The sequence below is a fragment of the Ylistrum balloti genome, unplaced genomic scaffold (assembly GCF_031769215.1).
Source record: "Ylistrum balloti isolate Yb309-2 unplaced genomic scaffold, AGI_CSIRO_Ybal_v1 Utg369738, whole genome shotgun sequence".
NCBI lineage: Eukaryota > Metazoa > Mollusca > Bivalvia > Pectinida > Pectinidae > Ylistrum > Ylistrum balloti.
The window spans coordinates 138,643-151,644 of record NW_026781949.1 but is presented as its reverse complement, the minus strand read 5'-3'; positions in this window follow the sequence as shown (position 1 = coordinate 151,644).

Genomic DNA, 13,002 nt, shown 5'->3' with positions numbered 1-13,002 from the left:
ATTACAGGACATGTATTATACACAGGAGACAACAACAGATGGATTACAGGACATGCATTATACACAGGAGACAACAACAGATGAATTACAGGACATGTATTATACACAGGAGACAACAACAGATGAATTACAGGACATGTATTATACACAGGAGACAACAACAGATGAATTACAGGACATGTATTATACACAGGAGACAACAACAGATGAATTACAGGACATGCATTATACACAGGAGACAACAACAGATGAATTACAGGACATGCATTATACACAGGAGACAACAACAGATGAATTACAGGACATGCATTATACACAGGAGACAACAACAGATGAATTACAGGACATGCATTATACACAGGAGACAACAACAGATGGATTACAGGACATGCATTATACACAGGAGACAACAACAGATGAATTACAGGACATGTATTATACACAGGAGACAACAACAGATGGATTACAGGACATGTATTATACACAGGAGACAACAACAGATGAATTACAGGACATGTATTATACACAGGAGACAACAACAGATGGATTACAGGACATGTATTATACACAGGAGACAACAACAGATGGATTACAGGACATGCATTATACACAGGAGACAACAACAGATGAATTACAGGACATGTATTATACACAGGAGACAACAACAGATGAATTACAGGACATGCATTATACACAGGAGACAACAACAGATGAATTACAGGACATGCATTATACACAGGAGACAACAACAGATGAATTACAGGACATGCATTATACACAGGAGACAACAACAGATGGATTACAGGACATGCATTATACACAGGAGACAACAACAGATGAATTACAGGACATGTATTATACACAGGAGACAACAACAGATGAATTACAGGACATGCATTATACACAGGAGACAACAACAGATGAATTACAGGACATGCATTATACACAGGAGACAACAACAGATGAATTACAGGACATGCATTATACACAGGAGACAACAACAGATGAATTACAGGACATGCATTATACACAGGAGACAACAACAGATGAATTACAGGACATGTATTATACACAGGAGACAACAACAGATGAATTACAGGACATGTATTCTATCTGATGAAGAAGGGAAGGATTTTATCTGCTATAGCGTTGATATCATTTCAAACTTGATTTAAAATCTTGAACTTGTTGCAGTAATTTGCAGGTCAAATCATACCATTGAAACATCTCTATGTTCAGCTATTATTACTTGTTATAACACTGTGAGAGTGAATCAGTGCTACATGGATGGTAAACAGTATTCCTTGGGCCTACTCTACTGGAGAAGGAAACATTTAGTTCTCATGTAACTTTGGCCACTTTCCCATGAAGAACACAACTGAAGTGCTGAATTTATGGCCATTAAAACCTACATTAATGACCAATTTACATGTATTTCTGCTTACGGGAGTATATAACCCTGGTTAATACTAGCCACAATGTACTACACGGATAGAGAGTATGTAACCCTGGTAAATACTAGCCACAATGTACTACACGGATAGAGAGTATATAATCCTGGTAAATACTAGCCACAATGTACTACACGGATAGAGAGAATGTAACCCTGGTAAATACTAGCCACAATGTACTACACGGATAGAGAGTATTTAACCCTGGTAAATACTAGCCACAATGTACCACTCAGACAGAGAGAATGTAACCCTGGTAAATACTAGCCACATTGTACCACTCCGATAGAGAGAATGTAACCCTGGTAAATACTAGCCACAATGTACCACTCAGACAGAGAGAATGTAACCCTGGTAAATACTAGCCACATTGTACCACTCCGATAGAGAGAATGTAACCCTGGTTAATACTAGCCACAATATACCACTCAGATAGAGAGTATGTAACCCTGGTAAATACTAGCCACAATGTACCACTCGGATAGAGAGAATGTAACCCTGGTAAATACTAGCCACAATATACCACTCAGATAGAGAGAATGTAACCCTGGTAAATACTAGCCACAATGTACTACACGGATAGAGAGTATTTAACCCTGGTAAATACTAGCCACAATGTACCACTCAGACAGAGAGAATGTAACCCTGGTAAATACTAGCCACATTGTACCACTCCGATAGAGAGAATGTAACCCTGGTTAATACTAGCCACAATATACCACTCAGATAGAGAGTATGTAACCCTGGTAAATACTAGCCACAATGTACCACTCGGATAGAGAGAATGTAACCCTGGTAAATACTAGCCACATTGTACCACTCGGATAGAGAGAATGTAACCCTGGTAAATACTAGCCACATTGTACCACTCCGATAGAGAGAATGTAACCCTGATAAATACTAGCCACAATGTACCACTCCGATAGAGAGAATGTAACCCTGGTAAATACTAGCCACAATGTACCACTCCGATAGAGAGAATGTAACCCTGATAAATACTAGCCACAATGTACCACTCCGATAGAGAGAATGTAACCCTGATAAATACTAGCCACAATGTACCACTCCGATAGAGAGAATGTAACCCTGATAAATACTAGCCACAATGTACCACTCCGATAGAGAGAATGTAACCCTGGTAAATACTAGCCACAATGTACCACTCCGATAGAGAGAATGTAACCCTGGTAAATACTAGCTACAATATACCACTCAGATAGAGAGAATGTAACCCTTGTAAATACTAGCCACAATGTACCACTTGGTTAGAGAGAACTTCTCTTTAGCTTCATCGCTTGAGCGTCAGAGTAGTAACCAAGAGATCCTGGGTTCGATTCCTCGCGGAGGCAGTAAAATAAATAATGACCTCTGTTACATTGGCACCCATGTGTGGTCTTAAGAATCATACTTAGCGTTACTTTCACAAGTTCCACTGTAACCCCTTGACACTTCAGGATGCCTAAATGGAGGGTATGTAACCTTGGTAAATACTAGGCAAAATATACTACTTATCTAGAGAAGAACTTCTCTTTAGCTCAATCGCTTGAGCATCAGATTAGCAAGCCAGAGGTTCTAAGTTCAAATCCTACTGGAGGCATTGAAATAAACAATGACCTTTGTTACCTGTATCTTTTGGGTACTGTATTTGCATACTAAAGTTATGTAATTATTACTGAAATGAAAATGTATTTCTGCTTAAGAATGAAATCCTCTGATGATTTGACCAGAAGTAAGACATATGTAAAATATCATGGTATCTAGGACTTTGGTAGTCTTATACACTTTGTTACATAATTGTACTTAGAAACTTAAAGAAGGCAATCTTTATGAAGTTTTGAAGAAATTTCACTAGTGGACTACTTTTATGACAGCATTTCAATGTTTTCTGGTTGCCAGGGTACTTCTCTGAAGTATAACTCTGGAAATCTTAACTAGATTTTAACTAAATTTTGCATCAATTATCACCACAAGTCACCGATTTCAAATTCCGGAGTTTCCACTTTCCCAGATTTTTAGGACCCGGTGTGGTATTACCAGAAACAATTTTTTTTTTTGTTTTTTAAAAAACTGTCCTTTTGGGTAAATATTGCAAAAAGTAATGCAAAGTGACAATCTTTATCTCAGTCATGGAAAGTTTCATAGAAAAATTCTCTATATAAATATTAAGCATTTAATAAACTTTAATACTAAAAGATAGTCAAATAAAGAATTAGGGTAATTTTGGAATTTTTAAAGTTTAAAGCTTAATTGTTGAGGCAAATGAAAACTAATGACCAAGTATCATACCCTTATCTTGTAATGAAAGACAAAAATTGTTTATGAAAGAAAGTTACTGTGAAAATGATGGGTATGTCTGTTATTCAGGAAAAAAAAATAAAAACAATATGTGAAAATGAATTATTTCCTGTTATACATATTTTGATGCCTGTACTAGAAAAAGTAGTGCAGTAACAAATTGATTTTGTTACTTTTAATCTACTTTCTAAATTCAAACCTTTCAAAAAAAATCATCATCCAAAAAAAGAATTAATTCTAGAATTTTTTTACTTCTCAGAGGAGTACATCTTCAAGTTCACAGACGTGTCTGACTGTAAAAGTAGCATGTGTCTTAATGGACATGTCTGACTGTAAAAGTAGCATGTGTCTTAATGGACATGTCTGACTGTAAAAGTAGCATGTGTCTTAATGGACATGTCTGACTGTAAAAGTAGCATGTGTCTTCATGGACATGTCTGACTGTAAAAGTAGCATGTGTCTTAATGGACATGTCTGACTGTAAAAGTAGCACGTGTCTTAATGGACATGTCTGACTGTAAAAGTAGCATGTGTCTTAATGGACATGTCTGACTGTAAAAGTAGCATGTGTCTTAATGGACATGTCTGACTGTAAAAGTAGCATGTGTCTTAATGGACATGTCTGACTGTAAAAGTAGCATGTTAATATTGTTATGAAATTTGGACAAACCAATAGTTCTGGTAATGACATGTCACATTTCTTTGTAATATTAAGAATATTGATGGGACTCAATAGGGCCATGTCCATTATACAATATAATTCAAAATATGTTGCTTACATATTCTGCTCATGTCTACATGCACATAGATATATTGGACAACTGTGACAATAAAATTGGGTCAAGGTAATTCTTTTGAACAAACTTGTTAGCCTAAATTTGCATGACCTATTGACAACAGAAACTTCATTCTGGCAGTACTGCCAACTCACCTCATTTCACTAAGTCACCCCAATATGTAGCCTGCTGTTAGTGGCTCCCTCCATTTGATTCACCAGGTTATCAGTGTTTTTCATTCAAGACTGGATGAATGAGGCAAACAATATTACACTTGGTATGTATTGAAGTAATGGCAAACATACTTATATAATTCTATAGAATGGCTGGGACATATTGTATTCATTTTATTTCTTGAATAAAAACTAATAATGGAAGTTCTCCTTTAGTCTGACTATTTTTCACCGACTGTGATAACAGATTTTCACCCCGAGACACATGTATATGGTACATTTTATTGGTTACACAAAACAAACCATGTTCCCAGCAGAACCACAGTAAAGTGACACTTAATTGTTTCAATGATAAACTCTTGGTCCTATAATATCAAGCACTACACCCTCTGCCTTCATTAAAACCTACACATAACAATAGCATGGTTTCATTTGGTTTTTAATTGTGAAGTAATTTGTAACTTGTGTGTTATTTTCTCACATTACATTTGTCATCCACAGTTCATTAACAAATGCAAATCAAGATCATTGGAAACAGAAATCATCAGTAACATGTTGAAGATGTAATTAAGACAGAATACTCGCTAACTATAAGTGTAAACATGTTCATATTTGTATTTTTGTTTGGAGATAATTAAATGGGAAGGCAGGGATACAAACCAATAATGAAACACTCAGGAAAGGTTTTTGAAAATATCTATTATTGATAAATAATTCAAAGATTTGAAGTTGCAGAATCACACCAGAATTTCTGAAAATGAAATTAAAACTTACTCAATTGCATTCATAATGCAATGAATATGTCATTTTAACTGATTAATTCCTGTAGAGTAGATTGAAATACATATCTGTACATAGGAAGTCTTCACATTTTTTATGAATTTCATGGCCAAACCCAAAAGGTATATTCAAAACAAAGTATTTCAATGTTTTGTGAAAATGGGAAAATATATTTATGATATTTAAAAGTTTAAAAAGACAGAAATACAAAGATAATTGCTTGGATTCACTTACAGCTTTATTTAGATGTTCATCTTTCAAATCAGGCCTATAGGAAACTAATTATACTTAGAAACAAGAGGCCTAGCGACCATGATGGTCACCTGAGATAAGCAATATTGACTATAAATGTTAAAGGGAAAGTAGCTTTCAAGTGTCATGAAAAAGTAGTGACATTCATGATAGTAAGCTAGTGTCAATACCTACATACCATCCAAACTGTCATCTTATACTAATAAACCTTACAAAGTTATATCCAGTGGAAAATGAACAAAATTATGCTCAAAAATGCAATTTTTCCATAAACACTACAGTAAAGTTAGCCTCTCTCCCAGGAAGAGATGTGAGACCCATGTCGCTAATAAAAGCAAATTAAGACCTTCCATCCATTAAAAGCATTCAATTCTACCATACCTGGGTGTTGAGAAGAAGAAATCGGAGTGAATTTGACCCCTTTTGGCCCCTGTGGGGTGGGGGCTGTAAAATTCATTGTTATGGGTCATTTTAGGCCCAGAAAACTTATTTTTTATGTTTATGAACGTATTGTTCATGCTGCCAGAGGTGATCGCAATATGTCACCAAGGGATTTTGTCTTTGTCCTTGTCTCAAATTCTTAGAGAAAAATAACGCAGTTTGTAGTACTTCCATTTATGATAACTTATATATCCACTATATTTCTTGATGTTTGTGAATACTTAAGGCAATATTACTGCATGACCAACCAGCTGACAGTCAATATAGCCTAGGTGTATACCATTGTAACAGAAAATGTAGTGCCTGCACAGGGATCAAACCTGTGACCCCTGGCTTACAATTTACTGAGCTAACAGAAATTCCCTCTAGTAAAAAGTCAAAGGGTGACCATATCTCTATGCAGGGTCTAATCCAGGATTGGACAGAAACAGTATCCACAGTACTCAAAGACTTGCCTGTCGGTACTCATGTGTAGAGGTAAACATGAACAATTTCAAAGAGTTATAAAAACCTCATTAATTAATCAAGATAAACATGGTATGGTGTACTCAGAAACACAGTTGGTTGTCAATATTTTGTATTTGTCGTTCCTCCAGTGTACTCAGAAACACAGTTGGTTGTCAATATTTTGTATTTGTCGTTCCTCCAGTGTACTCAGAAACACAGTTGGTTGTCAATATTTTGTATTTGTCGTTCTTCCAGTGTACTCAGAAACACAGTTGGTTGTCAATATTTTGTATTTGTCGTTCCTCCAGTGTGCTCAGAAACACAGTTGGTTGTCAATATTTTGTATTTGTCGTTCCTCCAGTGTGCTCAGAAACACAGTTGGTTGTCAATATTTTGTATTTGTCGTTCCTCCAGTGTGCTCAGAAACACAGTTGGTTGTCAATATTTTGTATTTGTCGTTCTTCCAGTGTACTCAGAAACACAGTTGGTTGTCAATATTTTGTATTTGTCGTTCCTCCAGTGTGCTCAGAAACACAGTTGGTTGTCAATATTTTGTATTTGTCGTTCTTCCAGTGTACTCAGAAACACAGTTGGTTGTCAATATTTTGTATTTGTCGTTCTTCCAGTGTACTCAGAAACACAGTTGGTTGTCAATATTTTGTATTTGTCGTTCCTCCAGTGTGCTCAGAAACACAGTTGGTTGTCAATATTTTGTATTTGTCGTTCTTCCAGTGTACTCAGAAACACAGTTGGTTGTCAATATTTTGTATTTGTCGTTCCTCCAGTGTGCTCAGAAACACAGTTGGTTGTCAATATTTTGTATTTGTCGTTCTTCCAGTGTACTCAGAAACACAGTTGGTTGTCAATATTTTGTATTTGTCGTTCTTCCAGTGTACTCAGAAACACAGTTGGTTGTCAATATTTTGTATTTGTCGTTCCTCCAGTGTACTCAGAAACACAGTTGGTTGTCAATATTTTGTATTTGTCGTTCCTCCAGTGTACTCAGAAACACAGCTTGTTGTCAATATTTTGTATTTGTCGTTCCTCCAGTGTACTCAGAAACACAGCTTGTTGTCAATATTTTGTATTTGTCATTCCTCCAGTGTACTCAGAAACACAGCTTGTTGTCAATATTTTGTATTTATTTGTCTTCCCTCAATTAATTATTTAAAGCATATTTGGTATGGTGTAATCGAATACTCAACCTGGTGGTCTGTGTTTTGTACTTCCAGTCTCTTCTATTAATTATTCAAAGTATACTTGTGTAGTGTTTGTCTTTGTTTAATTAAATATTCAAAGTATACATGGTATGGTATACCAGGGTACTCAGAAACACAGCTTGGTTGTTGTATATATCTTTCTTCCAAAGACTATTAATAATGAAAAACCTATAGTACTATTACATAAGGAACATTGAAAATGTTCAAATCCCAGTGTTACCTGGCTTTGCAGCATTCTTAAAACACAGGGTACTTATAATTAATACTTATATCCAAAGTATCACCTGGCTATCAATAAACGAACACTGGCCAGTAAGCAGAACATTTCTTTAAAAAAAAACAACATAAAAAACCCCAGATCATTTTTATATATATATATAAACATAATTGGCAAATGCAAGTAAAGCGTAAATACACCAGCCAAAATAAATCTGAAAGCTCATATATACGCTTTAAAGTTAATCATTTTTGTGCACACCTTATCATCATATATGAGAGATATCAAGAAGTTCCAAATGTCAAGTTGACAAAACGACATCATGGCGGTCAGGTCTTCGATGAAAATGTAAGATATCAATTAAAATGACCATAGACTTTACAAATTTTTCTATTATCACTAATTTATTTTCGAGGTCATAGGACATTCTGCTTAAGAAGAATATTGCACCTATCCTCAAGCTTGGGAACCAGCAGATTTATTTAGAAAATCAATAAGTAAACAGTATGTATTGGAGGTGTTTGACATTTTGTGTCTGTGTTATACTGCAGTGGTATCAGCAAACAGAATCAGGAATTATCCTTATCAGCTCTGATTTCCCTCAATATTTCAAATTTACCTCAGTCTCCAATAGCTAACATTGATTGAAGTATTTATCCTGAAGAACACACATCTCCAAACTAAAGGAACACACATCTCCAAACTAAAGGAACACACATCTCCAAACTAAAGGAACACACATCTCCAAACTAAAGGAACACACATCTCCAAACTAAAGGAATACACATCTCCAAACTAAAGGAACACACATCTCCAAACTAAAGGAACACACATCTCCAAACTAAAGGAACACATCTCCAAACTAAAGGAATACACATCTCCAAACTAAAGGAACACACATCTCCAAACTAAAGGAACACATCTCCAAACTAAAGGAACACACATCTCCAAACTAAAGGAACACACATCTCCAAACTAAAGGAACACACATCTCCAAACTAAAGGAACACACATCTCCAAACTAAAGGAACACACATCTCCAAACTAAAGGAACACACATCTCCAAACTAAAGGAACACACATCTCCAAACTAAAGGAACACACATCTCCAAACTAAAGGAACACACATCTCCAAACTAAAGGAACACACATCTCCAAACTAAAGGAACACACATCTCCAAACTAAAGGAACACACATCTCCAAACTAAAGGAACACACATCTCCAAACTAAAGGAACACACATCTCCAAACTAAAGAAACACACATCTCCAAACTAAAGGAACACACATCTCCAAACTAAAGGAACACACATCTCCAAACTAAAGGAACACACATCTCCAAACTAAAGGAACACACATCTCCAAACTAAAGGAACACACATCTCCAAACTAAAGGAACACACATCTCCAAACTAAAGGAACACACATCTCCAAACTAAAGGAACACACATCTCCAAACTAAAGGAACACACATCTCCAAACTAAAGGAACACACATCTCCAAACTAAAGGAACACACATCTCCAAACTAAAGAAACACCAGGGGATTTTCATTAGGCTTGTCAAATATTCAAGTCTCATTCTGAAGTGAACAGAGTTCTAACATAGACTATGACAAACTGTAAAATGAGACCAAAAAGACAGATTTGTATCACTACTCTGTATGTAACTCCTGCTAGTGGTACTGAACTTTGTATGCCTTCACTAAAACTTTTAGAACATGATGACCCTGTCTTCTGGGCTGATTCATTGGATGAAAATTGTCAAAGCTGTTCATCCGAGTAGGATTTTCGACAATAATGTGGCTTCAGGTCTATTTGTTATTCAGGACAAACTTTTCATCCCATTTTTACAACATTAATAAACTTAATAATATCCCTTCCTCCCACCATGTTACTGGGTCAGAATAATGGCCTTGAATTTCTAGCTTACGAAACATTACTAATGGAGCTTCTGAGAATATTTGAGTCCATGCAAAAATTTTGTAATAGCCTAAGGTCAGGCCTTTATATACACTTGTCATAGCCCTAGATGCCTTGAAACCTTCAGGTAGTCAAGAGTTAAAAAACTTGTGATATGTCAAAAGAAACACTTTGTACTTTACTGAATAGACAATATGGAAATGATGTGATGATTGTCTTAATGAAATGCCATGCAGAAAACATACGTCATTGTAATAAAGGCTACCGTGAAGTTTGCAAGAAATTCAATAAAAAAACAGGAAAGAGCATTAACTCAGTAAAAATTGTTGAATCAAAATGTTGATCAAGAAAACACAGTTTGATGTCATAGTACTTAAGCTATAAGTCTTAGTTTGAAAGAGATTGGTGGAAAATTGCAGATCTCCAGACAAGAATCAGATTATAAGATAACAAATGTGCAATAATAGAAAAAAAACTTGAATCATTCTGCCATTCAAGAAAAGCAAATTTTTGTATGAAATAGATAGATTGATAACACATAGAGAAGAATGTACAGACAGAGCTTACAAATTCCAGATGGACACCATTCCAGAACACACACCAATGTCTCATTTTCCTTTTTTTTTAAAGAATGATATTTTCCCTTCTTTGCCCTAATGCACACTTAATCATATGAAAATTGATAATTATACCTAAGGAACGTAGTGTAAGTTATCTTTAACTGTCAAATCAAAGATAGTGACCTGTCAGTCCTAAAATCAAAAGGGCACACTTAAGTATCAAGGGAAACCTACATACAAAAACTATGAAATCTAAGAAAGATCTATTTACATACAAAAACTGTATGAAATCTAAGAAAGATCTATTTACATACAAAAACTGTATGAAATCTAAGAAAGATCTATTTACATACAAAAACTGTATGAAATCTAAGAAAGATCTATTTACATACAAAAACTGTATGAAATCTAAGGTAAATTCTTCCTGTGCTTCTCAAGAAAAAGTGATAACATACTTTAATTATCAGAATCCAAGATGGCCAACTGTCAGCCATTTTGCCTTTATCATCAGTCTCAAAATCTAAAAGGCACAACTACAGGGACCAAGGGAACCCTTTGCATCAAATTTGTGAATCACCCATCCAGTACTTCTCCAGAAATAGTGATAACAAGAACTATTTAAGAATGATTGAAGGCTAGGCAACAGACCATGGTCATATTAAGGACAGCTTGAACAAATTATGAAATAGTGACAGAGCATCTTCTTTCAAAGAAACTCCAGTTCTGTCTCTATGGTAACCACTATTTTAAGCTTTATCAAAAATCTAACAAAATAAAGTTCTATGAGAAGGGATGATAATGAAAGCAGTACACAGATATATAGCAGTTGTAATTATACCTACAGATCAATGAAGGGATAACATTACACTGTTGTCATGACAACTTAAGTACTGTAACAGTAGAATTAGTTCTACAATTACTCTCCTATATGGTTACAATGAGAGCTTCTCTATTTCATCACTGAGACACCATCAGCCACTTCATTTGTCTATCTCGGCCACTTCATTTGTCTATCTCGGCCACTTCATTTGTCTATCTCGGCCATTTCATTTGTCTATCTTTGCCACTTCATTTGTCTATTTCAGTCACATCATTTGTATATCTCAGTCACATCATTTGTCTATCTCGGCCACCTCATTTGTCTATCTCAGTCACCTCATTTGTCTATCTCGGCCACCTCATTTGTCTATCTCAGTCACATCATTTGTCTATCTCCGTCACATCATTTGTCTATTTCAGTCACATCATTTGTCTATCTCAGTCACATCATTTGTCTATCTCAGTCACATCATTTGTCTATTTCAGTCACATCATTTGTCTATCTCAGTCACATCATTTGTCTATCTCAGTCACATCATTTGTATATCTCAGTCACATCATTTGTCTATCTCAGTCACATCATTTGTCTATCTCGGCCACCTCATTTGTCTATCTCGGTCACATCATTTGTCTATCTCGGCCACCTCATTTGTCTATCTCGGTCACCTCATTTGTCCATCTCAGTCACATCATTTGTATATCTCAGTCACATCATTTGTCTATCTCAGCCACCTCATTTGTCTATCTCGGTCACATTATTTGTCTATCTCGGCCACCTCATTTGTCTATCTCGGCCACCTCATTTGTCTATCTCGGCCACCTCATTTGTCTATCTCGGTCACATCATTTGTCTATCTCGGCCACCTCATTTGTCTATCTCGGCCACCTCATTTGTCTATCTCGGCCACCTCATTTGTCTATCTCAGTCACCTCATTTGTCTATCTCAGTCACATCATTTGTCTATCTCAGTCACATCATTTGTCTATCTCGGCCACCTCATTTGTCTATCTCAGTCACCTCATTTGTCTATCTCAGTCACATCATTTGTATATCTCAGTCACATCATTTGTCTATCTCGGCCACCTCATTTGTCTATCTCAGTCACATCATTTGTCTATCTCGGCCACCTCATTTGTCTATCTCGGCCACCTCATTTGTCTATCTCAGTCACCTCATTTGTCTATCTCGGTCACATCATTTGTCTATCTCGGTCACATCATTTGTCTATCTCGGCCACCTCATTTGTCTATCTCGGCCACCTCATTTGTCTATCTCAGTCACATCATTTGTCTATCTCAGTCACATCATTTGTCTATCTCAGTCACATCATTTGTCTATCTTTGCCACTTCATTTGTCTATCTCGGCCACCTCATTTGTCTATCTCAGTCACCTCATTTGTCTATCTCAGTCACATCATTTGTCTATCTCGGCCACCTCATTTGTCTATCTCAGTCACATCATTTGTCTATCTCAGTCACATCATTTGTCTATCTCAGTCACATCATTTGTCTATCTCAGTCACATCACTTGTCTATGTCATGTGATATGTAATAAAGTCTTATATTAAAGAACCTATAGCAACAGCCTGGACCATTATGTTATTGAGGAGAAATTGAGAAATATTTTAACACATCTGACCCCTATGAAC